This window comes from Trachemys scripta, chromosome 2 (assembly GCF_013100865.1).
Source record: "Trachemys scripta elegans isolate TJP31775 chromosome 2, CAS_Tse_1.0, whole genome shotgun sequence".
Classification (NCBI taxonomy): domain Eukaryota; kingdom Metazoa; phylum Chordata; order Testudines; family Emydidae; genus Trachemys; species Trachemys scripta.
Window position 1 is genome coordinate 270187833 of NC_048299.1, and position 16434 is coordinate 270204266.

Sequence of the window (16434 nt, forward strand, 5' to 3'; positions counted from 1 at the left end):
AACTTGTGTCTTTCACCAACAGAAGTTGGTCCAATAAAAGATATTACCTCACCCTCCTTGTCTCTGTAATGTTCTGGGACCAACATGGCTACAACAAAACTGCAAACTGTATTTAGTATTTAGTAACGGTTATGGTTTCATCAGGACACATCCCATCCACAACCACAAACTTAAAAGCCTGGAAATAAGAAGTTCAGGGGAAAGTTTTCAATATTCTTTAATGCACTCCAACACTCCATGAGGTTTTCACTTTCATCTCCAACAGATACGTACCCCAGCTTCATCAAACTTGCATGCAAAAGCAAAACCTTAATGGTGACCTCACATGCATCAACAGATCAGCACATCTGACTATCGCACATTCTGAGTATTTGGAAAGTTAATCTTCCTTAGTGTTGCACAAGTCACTCTGAAGGTTTTGCATTAGAGTGCAAGTTAAGTTTGGCTACACATTGCTTTTCAGTATCTGAGGTAGAAGTGCAAGCCTGATGGAGTGTCAGAGTGTTACTGACAGCATTGTAGGCAGTATGACTATATATACACATCTTGCAAAGAGAGTAGCCTTATTTCAAACAAAGGTCCAGATTCTTCCCATGCCAAGATCTGCTTGCTGCAGAGGGTAAAGAGCTGTCAGAGAGTTGCAAAAACTCTTAAGATTTTCAAGCTGCCCTGGCGCTATACCTGAGTATATTGGAGCAGTTGTCAGTAGCCCATAAAGGCCCATACTGGACTTAAAAGTTGGCAGAATGTAGATGTGCTCCACCCCACCCCCAACAAGCTTTCTATATTAAGAGAATTCTCAGGTGGCCATGTAGGGACCATTTCTCCCAACTTTGCACCACCCAAGCAACACAAAATGGTCAGAAAAGACTCTGCCCCTATTACATTTATGGAAATAAATTTATAAAACATATATAAAGCCCCCCCTCCGCACAAACGTTCTAGCTGTAAGCAACAATTTTTATCTCGAGAGATGGAATAAATCCAATTTACTCTAACTGAACTTTTGCCGATATGGAATGTTCTGAGTCATTACTTTAAAAGCATTCCACTGTCCATTTGTGCACAAATGCACTTGAGTTGGTTTTAATTAAAAACAACTTTAATAACTGTCTTCTGCTGTTGAAAAATAATTGGTTTTTCACCAAGATCTTTATGTATGAAACTGGCTTCTTTTATTAAAATAATTAGCCCAATCCTGCAATTATTTTAGCCCGATCCTGCAAACTCTTTTAGGGCCCAATCCTGAAAATATTACTCAAGTGAGTAATCCCATTGCTTTAAATGGGATTAATCTGCGAGGAGTACTGGGTTGAAATTTGGGTCAGTTCCTACTTTCTTAGATTACTCATCCCTGATGTTTACTAATTGATTAGAGAACCATCCACTCTAGGGGCTGGGTGCTGCAGTCAATGGTACACTAGTCTTTTTACATGTAGATAGTACCATTTAAAGGTTACCCAACACTAGCATCAAATTGGCACATTAAGCAGCAGTAGAACATATCAGCACCTCCCCACACTGCTTTCTTTTTCAGGCACTCCAGTTTCATATTTTTTTAAACTACCATATATCTCTAGCAGTTATGGCTGTGGAGAGAACACTGACCATGTCAAGGAAGTGCAACTGATACAGTAAAGTCTGCCTGAATGTGCAGAACCTGAAACGATAATTCTGCGAGATGTGAACTGGCTCATTTATGTCACTGGGCATTAACTCAATCCCAGTGATGACACTTTAAAATGATATTGAGAAGAAAACTCTTATCTCCTCCCTGATTGGTGGTGGTGGGGGAATAAGCTTAGGGGGCCCAGTGGGGCATCTGAGCCCCATCAAGGGGAGCTGAATCTATGGATGCTTCAATTCCAGTTAGGGAGAGCTGAGCCTAGTGAGCACACACGATTGTATGTGGTACTCTACACTACCTAGTGACCGTGGCATCTCATTTTGGTGCCTCAAGTCGGTGGGGCTGATTTTGTGGGAGAAGCTTGGGAAAGTATCTTTTTGACCCCTGCCCAAGACAAAAGTGGTAATGAGTTGTCCCCCAGCTTATTCCTTGCTCGTTCATGTCACGGCTGTTGGTGTCTGCTGGCAAGAAGCTCAGGACCTGAATAGCATGGAGCTCGGAGTCTGAGCCGGAGGGGCATTGGAAGAGCTGTATGTGAAGCCAGCATCCTTTGTCATGAGCAACAAAATCACTCACAGGACCAAAGAAGGAAAATTAGAGGCATTTAGAAGAGCCAAAGGAGGAACAAGTGCTGGGATCCGTATCAATGTCTATCACAGATCTTGCACGGCTCATTAAACTTTCCAGTTCCCAGGACACTTGCTGCTTCTCCATGCCTGGGAGCCTTTCCTAGAACAACGTGCCCAACTCTGCATGATGCCCTCCTAGATTGCAAGTTTACAACCTGACTTCTTGACCAGAACCATTTTCTTCTTCCTGTGTCTGCTACTGCAAACTACATAGGGGGAAAATGGTAGCGGGAGATTGATGGCAGGAGGGCTGTGAACCAGATCATTTCCTAGAGCTCCATGTACATAGCGGGGGCCTCCCTCCCAGGGCTGGGATAATTGCAGGAGGTGAAAGCAGTGGTGGTACAGACCTTGTGGAGTGCACATAATTTCTCAAGCCCATGGAGCCCTACAGGGAAGGATAATACAGCCTGAGGCTGTATTCAGTGTTCCTCAGCTCTCTTCAAGGTAGGAAATTCCCCTTTAACAGGGTTCCTGCGGGTTATGGGAAGGCTTGATAAAACAGCTCCATTGGAGGTGCAGGGGGAGAGGGCAGGGGAGAGGGAGAAGTGGGGATGGCAAGTTTCCTGGGAATTCCTTATGATTTCTGGGTGTGGAGATGAAACTGCAGCTTGTTTGGCAGGAGGGAGATACAGCACCCTGCCCAAAAGGAATGATACAGGGTTCCATACAGATGGAATGAAGGTCTGCAAAGGCAACTGTGGAGTCTTCCTCCCCTCAGTGCCCTTCTTGGGATTGCACCATGGAAGCGGGCAGCCTGGTACTGTGTAGGGAGTTGGGATTGTTGAATTTGGACCAACATTCACTTTAAATGTGGTTACTTAAAACTCCACCTACGAAATCAGAGCAATTTTATTTAACAGCAGATTCCTCTTGAGTTGGCAGCATGTGCATCTCCATGCTTGGCAGATGAAGTATTTACCCCCTTCCCAGTGGAAATGGCCCTGTTATTTTCAAGCTCATCACCCTGGTTGTGATCTCACTGACTCTGCTGTGAAGCTGGAGTGACTCTGGAGTCACAACAGGATAAGTCAAATCAGAATCTGTCCTTCTGTCTGTAATACTCCATGGATAGGGATGATTCTCTTAGTTCTGACCGTGCTTATCTGATTTGTACCATTGTCCATTTCCAACAGGCGTGACCTGATCCAAAGCTTATAGTATTTGGGATAATTATCCTAGGAATCTTAATCATCCATATTTTTCACTTTCTCCTTCCTCTAGCGTAAAGCACTTGCTTTTTGCTGCCATGCACGCTACATACTTTTTCGTCTTGTAAAAAGTAGAATTCCCATGGGCTGCCTTGTCTTCCTTTAAATCTGTACCAGGGTAGAGACGACTTATTGTTCTTCTGTTCTCAAAGAAAGTTGCAGCTCTTTATGGAGTGAGCCGGGTGAAGATTTCAGATGCCTCTGCCAGGAGATGTTTAATAACACTGTCATTCCCAAGGAAATCATGCAGCGGTAAGCTCTGACAAGGTGCAAAACATGGGACAGGTGTGAATTTACCATCTGCACTGCTCTTATAACATTAGTGACAATGTCAATACTGATTAAACCAGGGGACAGACCTTGGGAGAGAAGTCAGTGTTTCTCCTTGAAGCTATATAGCTGCTGTGCGATATTAAAGGCAGAGTTTGGCTGGACCAAAAGGCTATGTCAGTTCTTGCCTTTCCATAATACACTCTTTATAGCTAGTGCCTTCAAAAGTTTAGGAAAGATATGTGTGCATCTTTGGATATACATATGCACATAACTGAAGATCCTCCTAGGAAAGAAGTAACTGACCTTGCTCATCACGGCAGTGGCAACTTGCTATGATATATAAACCAGTGATGCTGTGAAGAAGCAGAAACTGCTAATTCATTCTTTCCATCCTAGTATTTAGGAGCTAATTTGTGCCTCTTGTTAGAGCTAGAGGCTGGGAGTCAAGACATTTGCTTTCCACCCCTTTCTTGAAGCTCTAAAAAGACAGCAATAATACACAGTAAAAAATCCTTATGGACAATTAATCTGCCAGTCCCAGTTCTTTCTGAGTCTGCTGCTTTTGGTCAAAATTCTGTCTCCATCCAATGGGGCCTGGATAGCCATATATGAAATGGTTCTCCTGCCCGGGAGAAGAAGTGGCCATGGAGGCAGACCCTGTGACCCTTGTTATGTCACTACAGCTATGGATTCCCAATGGCAAACTCCTTTGTCCCCTCCCCCTAACCAGGAGGGAGAAGCTGTAGTCACAGTAATAGTCTGTGGGCAATGGAGGATTTCATTCTGCTGTCTCCTATAGAGAATCTTGACACAAAGCCTTGCTAAGGGGCTGAAGACTGACTCTGATTAGTTGACTGTCTCCAGGTTCATCCCAATTCCAGTGGGAAATACCTTTTGACATTCACAAAACGTGATGTCAAGAAATTACTGAGTCATGTGTCAACATAACTGGCCCACTAGTTGTAATATCTGGCAAATTCTCAAAGGTGGCACCCCTAAGGGTGAGTTTCTCTCCTTGAGAATGAGGCCCATAATTGCTCCCAAATAACCACACCTCACCCACAGACAAAGCAGGCAGCTAGATTTTGAAAGAATCTGCCAATAGCTGAGAATAGAGGGTCTTTCACAAGGATAGCAAATGATCTGGGGGAAATCCTGTTGTCATGAGTTCAGCTCATTTCTCCGTATACCAGTTCTTTGGAGAGTCACAGTGAGCTCTTTGCTAGAGGTTTGAACTCTGCTTCAAAGGACTCAGACTCCTGTAGTACTCTCCAGATTTATTTCACATGGTAAATGTTCTGCTCTATTGGAATTGGAAAAGGTTCAGAAAAGAGCAACAAAATTATTAGGGGTATGAAACAGCTTCCATATGGGGAGAGATTAAAAAGGCTGGGACTTTTCAGCTTGGAAGAGAGATGAATAAGGGGAGATATGCTGGCGGTCTATAAAACCATGAATGGTGTGGAGAAAGTAAATAGGGAAGTGTTATTTACTACTCCTCATAACACAAGAACTAGGGGGCACCAAATGAAATTAATAGGCAGCAGGTTTAAAACAAACAAAAGCAAGTATTTCTTCATCCAACACACAGTCAACCTGTGGAACTCCTTGCCAGAGGATGTGGTGAAGGCCAAGACTAGAACAGGATTAAAAAAAGAACCAGATAAATTAATGGAGGATAGGTCCATCAATGGCTATAAGCCAGGCTGGGCAAGGATACTGTGCATAGCCTCAGTTTGCGAGAAGCTGTGAATAGGTGACAGGGGATGGATCACTTGATGATTCCCTGATCTGTTCATTCCCTCTGGGGTGCCCGGCATTGGCCACTGTCAGAAGACAGGATATTGCGGTAGATGGATCATTGGTCTGACCCAGTATGGCCATTCTTATGTTCTTATTCTCCTTTAAGGCTTGTGTGACAAAAATTGAAGTGCTAAGCCACTAAATGAACCCAAGCTTGGGAGTGAGAGAATGTCAGAGCAAGAATGAGCCCGGCAAAGGCTCACTGGTCTCTGTTCTAGCCTAAGAAACACTGCAAATGCTAATGAAATCACTGGGAACCTTGTGTAGGTACCTCGGGATGTTCATTGTTTGCTTTTCTCCTGGGTTCACTTACATCCTAGTGCACTGTTTTATAGAAGTGCAGTAGCAGCAGCATTGTTAAGGTTCAAGTCAGATTTGAACTGAAAGCAGGAATAAAATGTCTGTTTTTCACTTTCAGTAGGATTAACATACTTGTGGATCATCTGAGCCCCTTATCATAGAATATCTGGGTTGGAAGGGACCTCAGGAGATCATCTAGTCCAACCCTCTGCTCAAAGGGGGACCAATCCCCAGACAGAGCTTTGCCCCAGACCCCTAAGTAGCCCTCTCAAGGATTGAACTCATAACCCTGGGTTTAGTAGGCCAATGCTCAAACCACTGAGCTATCCCTCCCCAGTATTTTCTGGAGGAAGTATTTGGTATTGTTGGCACAGGAAATGTTTAAATACAATCCCCATCTGCCCCTTTTCATAGTAAAGCCAAATATCCAGGCATGTGAGGTCTGAGTGCTGATACCCATCAGATCTTGCAGAGCCATGGCCTGAGCCATAAAGGGCTTTCATCCACTTCAGTGTGGAGCACTCCACAGAGTTATGGGATGGGGAGAAGGCCCATGAGCAAAGCGATTACTTTATTTATGTAGATGGAGGATGTGTCAATGTGATTCTAAGAACCCCTTCCTCCACTGGCACTAGTGAAACTATACCAGTATGAAACCAGCTGAGGATCTGGCCCTGGGAACTGAAGAACAGAGAGATAAGAGCCAGATACATGGTGGTTCCTGATTTACTGGGGTTGGGGAACTGAGTTAATCTCCCTTTTTCAGTGGGCAGATTCATAAACTGGCTTTAAGAAGAGATCCAGATATATGCCTCTCTGACCAGTATCTGAAGGATAAAATGTTCATTATTTCCTTTACTGTGAATTTAACATATTGTATTTACTTTAATACATCTTCCTGGAGTGTGTGGGCTTTAATTTTAGCAGTGGCATGAAAAGTAGCAAAAGGTTCGTTAGCCAAAGAGATGAATCGAGCCAATGTCTGAGAGTGTTTGATCTTCTTAATGTGCTACACGTGTCCCCATAGATTTCTGGTGAGAAAATAATGGCATATATGGGAACTTACTTGCCTGGCTATTGTCCAAGTATGGCTCTTCCAGTTGAGTTATTTTGATGATTAGTTGACTTAAGTCATCCCGCTGAATCTTGCTGTTTTTAATTCCTGCTGCCTTGCAGCTGTGAAAAAGTGAATTATTATCTGTAGTATCACACTGAGGTGGCACAACAAAAAATGTCATTCCATGGCCTTTTGTCAGTTATTTTCTTTCCAATTATCTTTAATCCAAACACCCCCTGTTCCCCCCCACCCCCGATAGACTTGAAAGAATAGGCTTGGCTTGTTGCCTAATTCCTTAAGAAGATGCTGCAGAATGTTCCTTGACACCATGCATAAACAATCCTCATTTGGGTGGTGATATAAACTGCCACCAAGTTAATAACAACAGGGCTAGATTTAGATTTGGTTCAGTGATATCTTGGAAGTGTGCACAGCCTCCAACTTGATCATAAGGTAAAGAGTGTCAAGATGTGTGGCCATGGATGCTCTAGAAGGCTTGCAGCTACTCAGCTACTGCAAGGCTTAGGAAAATCTGGGAGAGAAAGGTACTTTTATTTCCCTGAACACATGGAGTCTAGACTCAGTGGCTGCGATTCTCCCCTACCTTGTGCTCTGTGCAGTCATTTATATCTCTGCAAAAGGGATGCAGAGCAGGTGTAAAAGGCTATCAGATCAGCCTAGAAGTATTTCACACCTCCTGTGCACTCAGCTTGCACAGGTGGAAGTGACTAGAAAAGCTATAAAACAGTAGAGAATCAGGCCTCTTTACTCTTAATCTGCAATATCACGGAACATGAGGGGGTCAACAAGCATGTGAACAAGTTTGATCCAGTGGATATAGTGGACTTAGATTTTCAGAAAGCTTTTGATGAGGTCCCTCACCAAATGCTCTTAAGCAAAGTAAGCTGTCATGGGATAATTTTAACCAGTAATTGGTTAAAGATAGGAAACAAAGGGTAGGAATAAATGATCAGTTTTCAGAATGGAGAGAGGTAAATAGTGGTGTCCCTCAGGTCTGTACTGGGACCAGTGCTGTTCAACATATTAATAAATCATCTGGGAAAAGGGGTAAACAGTGAGGTGGCAAAATTTGCAGATGATACAAAACTACTCAAGACAGTTAAGACCAAAGCAGTCTGTGAAGAGTTACAAAGGGATCTCACAAAACTGGGTGACAGGGCAACAAAATGGCAGATGAAATTCAATGTTGATAAATGCAAAGTAATGCACACTGGAAACTATAATCCCAACTATACATAAAAATGATGGGGTCTAAATTAGCCGTTACCACTCAAGAAAGAGATTTTGGAGTCATTGTGGATAGTTCTTTGAAAACATCTGCTCAATGCGCAGTGGCAGTCAAAAAAGCGAACAGAATGTTAGGAACCACTGGGAAAGGGACAGATGATAAAACAGAAAATATCATAATGCCACTATATAAATCCCTGGTACACCCATATCTTGAATACTGTGGGCAGGTCTGGTTGTCCCATCTCAAAAAAAGATATATTGGAATTGGAAAAGGTACAGAAAATAAGATGAATAAGACTGGGACTTTTCAGCTTGGAAAAGAGACGACTGAGGGGGGATATGGTAGAGGTCTATAAAATCATGACGTGTCGAGAAAGTAAACAAAGTGTTATTTTCTGCTTCTCATAATACAAGAACAAGGGGTCACCAAATGAAATTAATAGACAGCAGTCTTAAAACAAACAAGAAGGTATTTTTTCACACAATTACAGTCAACCTGATGAACTTTTTGCCTGAGAATGTTGTAATGGCCAAAAGTATAACAGGGATCAAAAAAGAATTAGATAAGTTCATGGAGGATAGGTCCATCAGTATATTAGCTAGGATGGGTCGGGAAGCAAAACCATGGTCTGAAGTGTACCTAACCTCTGTTTTCCAGAAACTGGGAATGGGCAACAGGAGACGGATTGTTTGCCCTGGCATTGGCCACTGTCAGAAGACAGGATCTTGGGCTAGCTGGACCATTGGTCTGACTCAGTATGGCCATTCTTATGTTCTTAGATTTCCCTCTTCGTCTATACAAAATATGAATCATATCAAGAGGATAACAACTTAAACAGAGTCCATTGAAACATTCAGAGCTGGGTTAGTGTCTGTATTTAAAACCCAGAAAAGTTCTGATTTTCCAGTGTTTGACCACTCATCTGGGTTCTTCAGCACACAGTTCTGACTCCAAACTACCATATTAAATGAATAGGATCTGGGTCCGTTTGCCATATATGCATAGTTTATAAACTGAGCTGCAAGAAAATACCGTTGAACTGTTCAACAGCAAATATTTTCTATAACAATTCACTCAATGATGTTGTTTTCATCATTTTTTCTGTTGAAAAATGGAAAGTCCACAACTGCAAAATTTGTAGCAAACCCCACACATTGCTCATCTTGAATTTTCGGCTTTTATAATGAAAGCCTGAAAAATTCTGTGAACATTGATATTTCCTCTGCAAATCTCCATTTTGATAAAAGCAATTTTATGTTGGGAAAATGAGTTGACGGACAATATTGAATTAGCTCCATTGAAAAAGATGAAGAGAAATATTTGACATGAACAAATTGAGACTCTTCTTATTTTTAATTTTCCATCTTTATGTTAAATTGAGTTTGGCCTGAGCCAAAATGCTGAATCTGGAAACTTCCCAACTCTACGGAGGTTTGTATTAGACCAGTTCTTTGCAACTCTTCCTAGCTCTGTAATGGGCTGATTCCAAATTCTAGATTCGCCTTTGCTTTTGTTTTGGAGCCATCCCCAATCAAACACAAAGATGAAAATCTTAGCTTAGAAAGAATTCACTTTGAATGACCTTTGGAAACTATTACTTGTCTTATGCACAGTGAAACTGTACCAGATCTCATAAGTAAATGGATAAAGATAGCTCAGATTTTGCAGTATACCCTATGCTTAAAGTGATCATATTTTCAAAATATAAAAAATAAATCAGGGCACTTTTGTGGAGTCTTTCTTTTAGAGTTCACAATAGTCCTACATGACAAAAATACACTTAAACACAATGTGTGCTGGTGTCAGTACTGCCAACTTCTGGCTCAAAAGTAGCTTGTGCATATTTCTCAGCCTGGAGGATTTTCCCAGTCGCTTACTGTTCTGAAGATGTCTATCATGAATGCTGAAGCTGTGTCAATACATTCACTTTGAGCAAAAGGACAGCTCTGATAGTGGCTGTACAAACACTGCTCATTACATTGAATACTCATTCCACTGGACTTTGTTTTCTTGGTAAACCCAGAGGAAATGCTACTTGGTGCAGCAATATGTGCTGAATAAACCAACCCCCCCAAAGAGTTTGATGGATGATGACAGCTGGGATATTTCAGGGGACCTAAAAGAATTCCGTGTGGCACCCAGACACCACATGTAAAACTGAGACATCCCCACTAAAACTCGAATGTATGGTTAATTTACTTATACTGGAGTATAAAGTATCTTACAAATACCACACTAATCTTATCTATTCATCTAAGGAAAAATTGGCTGGTTTTAAGGGTGACCACTGTACAGCCCATTAGACAAAGAGAATAAATGTTAATGGCCCAGATCCCCTGCTGGCATAAATCGGCATCTTTGACAGTCTACAAACTTTAAGTGAACACCGAATCAAGCTGTAATTATAATGTGAGTTTCTTATTTGGTTTGAAACAAACATTCATTTTGAGAAAAAGAAAAACTAAATGGGGTGGGGGGGGAAATGAGAGCAAAGAAAAGCTGCTTATTTCTTGTTATCGCACTCTCCGGGATTATATTCAAATGTTTAATGAGTTGAGTAACTGGGCCCTATTTTCTATACACCAGCAAAATACCCTTCTATGCAATTAGATGGCTTCCGATTCGGAAACCTGGACCCACCCTTCTTTCACTCGTGACAGCCAGTCCTGTGTGAGAAAGGTCAGTCCCGTAAAATAAATTAAATGAGCTCTAGGGTAAGGACTTAACTGAAATGGATGCCAGGCTCTCCAAACAGCAAAGGTGATGAAAAGTTCAATCAAAGTAAGATGCAAAAAAAAAAAAAAGTGCTCATTAATATCTGTCTCACCAGGTCACACACACACCGCTCACCCATATGGTGGGACTGTGTACTTAATGATGTGATCAGAAGTGATATTAATGAGAGAGAACAATACAGCTCGCCCTCGCTTCTCAGGTTCTGTTGTCTTATGTGCCCTGTTCATGCTCGTAAAGAAAAAAAACAAAACCCATCTCCACGAAAGCATAGAGCACAATGGCAACACAGAGAAAGGAGCAACACATTTCTATCAGGCTATCTATGTTGATTTCATTCTATCCAGTCTCTGAGCAGCTCTTAGGGCAAGAAAACCCTGTGTTGATACCAGAGGCCTCAGTTGTGGCACACAAGGGCTGGTCAGGATTTTTTCAATGAAACTTTTGTGGGGAGAGGTTTTTCAGGTCCAGGATAGAATTTCTGGTCAAAACACAAGAGAGAAAAAGATCTGGGATGTGGGACACCCAGGTTCAAATCACTGCTCCGATTCAGAATAGGGACTTAAACTTGGGTGACCTCTATCCCAAGTGGGTGCCCTAACCACCAGGCTTCTCTCTCTACTTTATTGCAAAACGCCTTGGGGGTGGAATGAAACCTTAAACATTACTTCAGGATGGGAAAAACCTTTCCCATGCAGCTCTAAAGCGCACTTGCTTTAAGCACGTGAGTAGTCAGTCACATTTAATTCAATGGAACTATTCCTGTGCTTAAAGTCAGGCTATATACTTAAGAACCTTGTTGATTTGGGGTCAGATATGGGCCCAAACAAAATCCCTGGAACTAAACAGCCCCAAACATTGGGTGTGCTCAGATTCTGATCTGAACATGCTGGTTAGGACCCCCGCTATTCCTGCATATGAAGGGCTAGATGGTTGCTTGTTTTTCTTTTCCACTGAGGGGATAAGGGAGATGAGGGTGTCCCCTTAAAAAGAACAGGAGGACTTGTGGCACCTTAGAGACTAACAAATTTATTAGAGCATAAGCTTTCGTGGGCTACAGCCCACTTCTTCGGATGCATATAGAATGGAACATATATTGAGGATATATATATACACACATACAGAGAGCATGAACAGGTAGGAGTTGTCTTACCAACTCTGAGAGGCCAATTAAGTAAGAGAAAAAAAACTTTTGAAGTGATAATCAAGATAGCCCAGTACAGACAGTTTGATAAGAAGTGTGAGAATACTTACAAGGGGAGATAGATTCAATGTTTGTAATGGCTCAGCCATTCCCAGTCCTTATTCAATCCTGAGTCGATTGTATCTAGTTTGCATATCAATTCCAGCTCACAAGGGTGTCCCCTTGTGGCCCAACACGGACTATGCACACAGCAACTCTCGGTATGGAGGGGAGGGCCCCTCCCACAGGGCTGCTGGCACTTGCCCAAGGCAGGTGGGCCCAGAGTGGGCAGAGCCTTAGACTCCATCCCCCAAGGCACCAGCCAGCACAGCTGAGGGAGCTGCTCAGTAGAGTGATTTGAGGCTGGCATAGACCAGGAGCAGATTGCTCCTCCCTGTGGAGGAAGGGGGGAATCAAGAAATGAACTGTGACTCTGAAAGTACCTCTACACCTACAGCAGCATGTCGGTGCAGACACTGCATGCCCAGGTAGCCTGGGTATGAATAGCAGTGTAGTCAACAAGGCACGGCTTAGACGGCTCTCTACACGGCCACTCAGTGCCTCCTGCAGCTACATTGCTTTTTTTAGCGGTGTAGTGTCCCCCTGCTGCCAGAGCCTTTCTCCACCGCAGTGAAAGACTCTAGCACAGGGAGGGTGGGGGGGTTGGGAGGAGACATCGGGGAAACACTCTAGCAGTTCCCCACTTCTGGAGCTTTTCCACATGGGCGCCCAGCTGCCAGAGCCTTTCACTGTCACATGTAGCTACGCACTGCAGTGCCAAGAGTGGATGTGGCCTGCCTTTTGCTGTGGCACATAGCCATATGTATCCTACACACCATCATAAGTGTAGGCAAGGTCTTGGAGCCAAGTTATGCTATGCTCTGCTCCACTGTAACCCGGTCTCACTACACTGCAATGCCGGACACTCTGCTCAGAGTGAACAGGAAGCTGGGAATGGGTGACAGGGGATGGATCACTTGATGGTTACCTGTTCTGTTCATTCCCTCTGGGGCACTTGGTATGGGCCACTGTCAGAAGACAGGATACCGGGCTAGATGGACCTTTAGTCTGACCCAGTCTGGCTGCTCTTATGTTCTTATGTAGATCCTCAGCTGAAGTTAATGCCAATTTACACAAGCTGAGGAACTGATCCATTATTACTGGAAGTGACCTAGGTCCATTCAAAGGACTTCAATCTGATCTCATGTCTACCTGTTTCACTCGCAGTTCGGTGAAGTTAGGCCAGTTTTACACCAGTGAGAGCAAGACCAGAATTAGACCCAAAGAGCTCACATTGACTAAAAAGTTTGAGTCTGATTTTTAATTTAATTTCTGCCACCAGATCTATAGCTCCACTGACATCAAGGGAGTTGTGCTGGTATAAACATTTCTCTTGTAGTATATCAAATGTGGGAGAAGCTGATTTTCACACACACACACACACACACACACACACACTTGCACTTTGTCTTGCCATTCGCACATATGCAAAGTGGGTGAAAATGTCCCCAGCACAGAATGTAATTTGCTAGGTGTACATGACAGAAGATGGCTGTGGAGAATCAGGCCCCGCAGCATCCCTCTCTGAGGGGCTCGTTTTCCATTCAGATATTAATACTGCCATTCTGCACCTCTCCTCCTTGCACACGTATTAGCTGACTTACAGCTGACCACAAAAACCTCTGCCGGAAGAACCCACTTGTTGATATGATGCTACAATAAGTGAAATAATGATATAATTATCCATTTCAAGAGCCGCCGGTTTTTCTTCGTTTCCTGTTATTTATTTCCTAAGTTCTGCTCCATTTCCTCTCTCTCGACATCCTTTCTCTGCCCAGAGCTTGATTAGAACAGAAGAATTTGTAATGATCTGATCACGTTTAGTTTCAACTCATTAAAATAAAAGAGGGTGCTAGCTTAGTACAAAGGTTATTACAATGCATAATTAATTGTCCGATATCATCTTAATCAACATCTTTCTGGTTTTAGCATCTTTGCATTTATTCAGAAAAGGCGGGGGAGGGTTAAAGAGAGATATTTAATCAACTCTGCATGAGTCGTCAGAAACGGATTTCTGTAACGGAGGCTTCAATCAGTTATTAGGGGAGCTGAAGTGAAACAACCTTCTTCTAGGGGAGGTAGATTGTGCTAGCTTGCAGGGAACGGACTTACATGTTATTGAACAAAATATTTCAGTCACATGTTCCATCTCCGTCTGCTTAATGAATTGAAGTGTCAAGAAAATGTGAAGAGGCAGCACAGGAAAGCAGAAATGTAATTTAATGCGACATGAATCATTTGCTGGCCAAATGTACAGCATTGATGGGATTCCAGATGAACAGCTGAGATTATGGCTATTGTTACAGGAAACAGCATTTAATTTGTCTAGTGATCCAGACATTTAAAGGCAGATTATTAAAAGAACCACAGCAAAGTAAACTTGTCACAATCTTCTAGAAGACATAATTGGCAAAGCAGGAAATCTAATTACTTTCAGAAACATAACTTTAAGGCATCTCTGCATCTCTAATGTTCTCGAGAAAACATATCCGACATAACTTCCTAGAAAACCGTGTGGAAACTGCATCTATCTGATAGAGATATATGTGACCATTATGCTTTGCCACCAGTTTACATTATTCCTATTCTGCTTTGAGGGTTTTTTTTTTTCTGTATGCTATAAAAACTCTGTTCTGTTGCACCCAGAATGCCTGTAAGGGGACAACTGAATTCTGATCCACACTGTCCATCCCTTTTTGAACTTATTGTGATTCATATAATGCATTGCACACACTAGACACGTCTTTCTATTTATATTATCCAGCACTGTAGCATCTAATTACTGAACAGGTACATTTTTATCTGCACAGCCAAGCCATATTGTTCCCATTCCTGTGTCCAGGATCCTACTGGATTTAATCAGAGCAGGATGAGACCATTATGCTGCTGAACTTTATCAACCTACCTCTTTAGCTATTTCCAAAGCCTTGTCTGTCTTCTCAGTTACGTATCTAAGCACAAATCTTATCTCCTTTTTTGAAGTTTATTGTCTTTTACCTTTTCTTTTACTCCATCAGTCTTTTCACCATATTCTTCTTCCTCATGTAAAACAGCCTGATGTTCAAGGCTTGAAATGCGCACACAATTGTATGGCTACTTTGGCACGTGTCTAATGTTTATATATACACACAAATGCGCGATGTGGAAATCAGGCATTTGCATGGGTGTTTGCAAACACCCAAGATGCATGCACACCGTATCAGGTGTTTTATAGGCACCTAAAAAAACATATGCACTCCTCTTGCTTGCATCTAATTCTGACTCGGTGGCCCGGTCTGTGTGTTATTGCAGAAGAAGTGCTGACTCGCCTTTCTTGTCGGAGAAAATGGAGCAGATTCTCAGATCTTGCTCACCTGGATTGTCCATCTTTCAGCACAAAACCTAAATTCAACAGCTATTGGTTCCATCCCTGACATGTTTGCCCTATGCATTGTCATATCTTGGACAAAATTACTCCATTATTTCTGTTACAGAAATGCCTAGTGTCCTCATTGTGCTAAGGTACTGTGCAAACAATAAGAGGCCATCTCTGTCCCGAACAGTCTAAATAGACAGAAGAGAGAAAGGATGGGAGAGGAAACAGAGGTGAAGTGACTTGCCAATGGTAAAATAGGTAGTCAGTGGCAGAGCCAGGAATATAACCCTAGTCTTCTGGGACATACGTTAGTGCCCCGAGCACTGGAGCCTGTTGACTCACTAGATGGCACATTCTGCAGGCTGCACTATTCCTGTGTGTGTCACTCTAGGTTTGAACTGGTGGTTTGATGTGACGGGAGTGATTGGTCTGTGCTCAGAGTGATTGATATTTATTTTTTTCCTGGTCTTTTGCTCTGTGGCAACTGACAGTCCTGGGTTGTTATAATAATCACAACGATGGACACAAAGCGCCTGGTTGAGGTCTGCCGTGAGTGAACACTCTAACATGCTTTCATTCATCATCTGTTTAAAGTGAAAAGAGGAGTCTATTGGGAGGCCCATTCAACTCCCTAGAGGCTAGTGACTGAGGTCTACAGCTGTCACTGGAAATGACAGCACACGCAGCCATGGGGGTGCAGTCAGCATCCAGCTAGCCAAACATGAGTGCCCTTCTGGAATGAATCATCCTTCCCCTTATGTGTCTCCCCCACTGGCCTGGGGGGGAGTTATGCTTGAAACACAGGGATAGAACTACAGAGAGCCAGAAGGCCAGTTTCAAAGGAGATGAAAATGGAGGGTGATCGCTTACACAGTGGTGAGTGTAACTTACATTGTAGGGCCAGAAAGGTGGAGTAAATCAACCTTCTGCATGAAGGTACGGAAAGGGCCC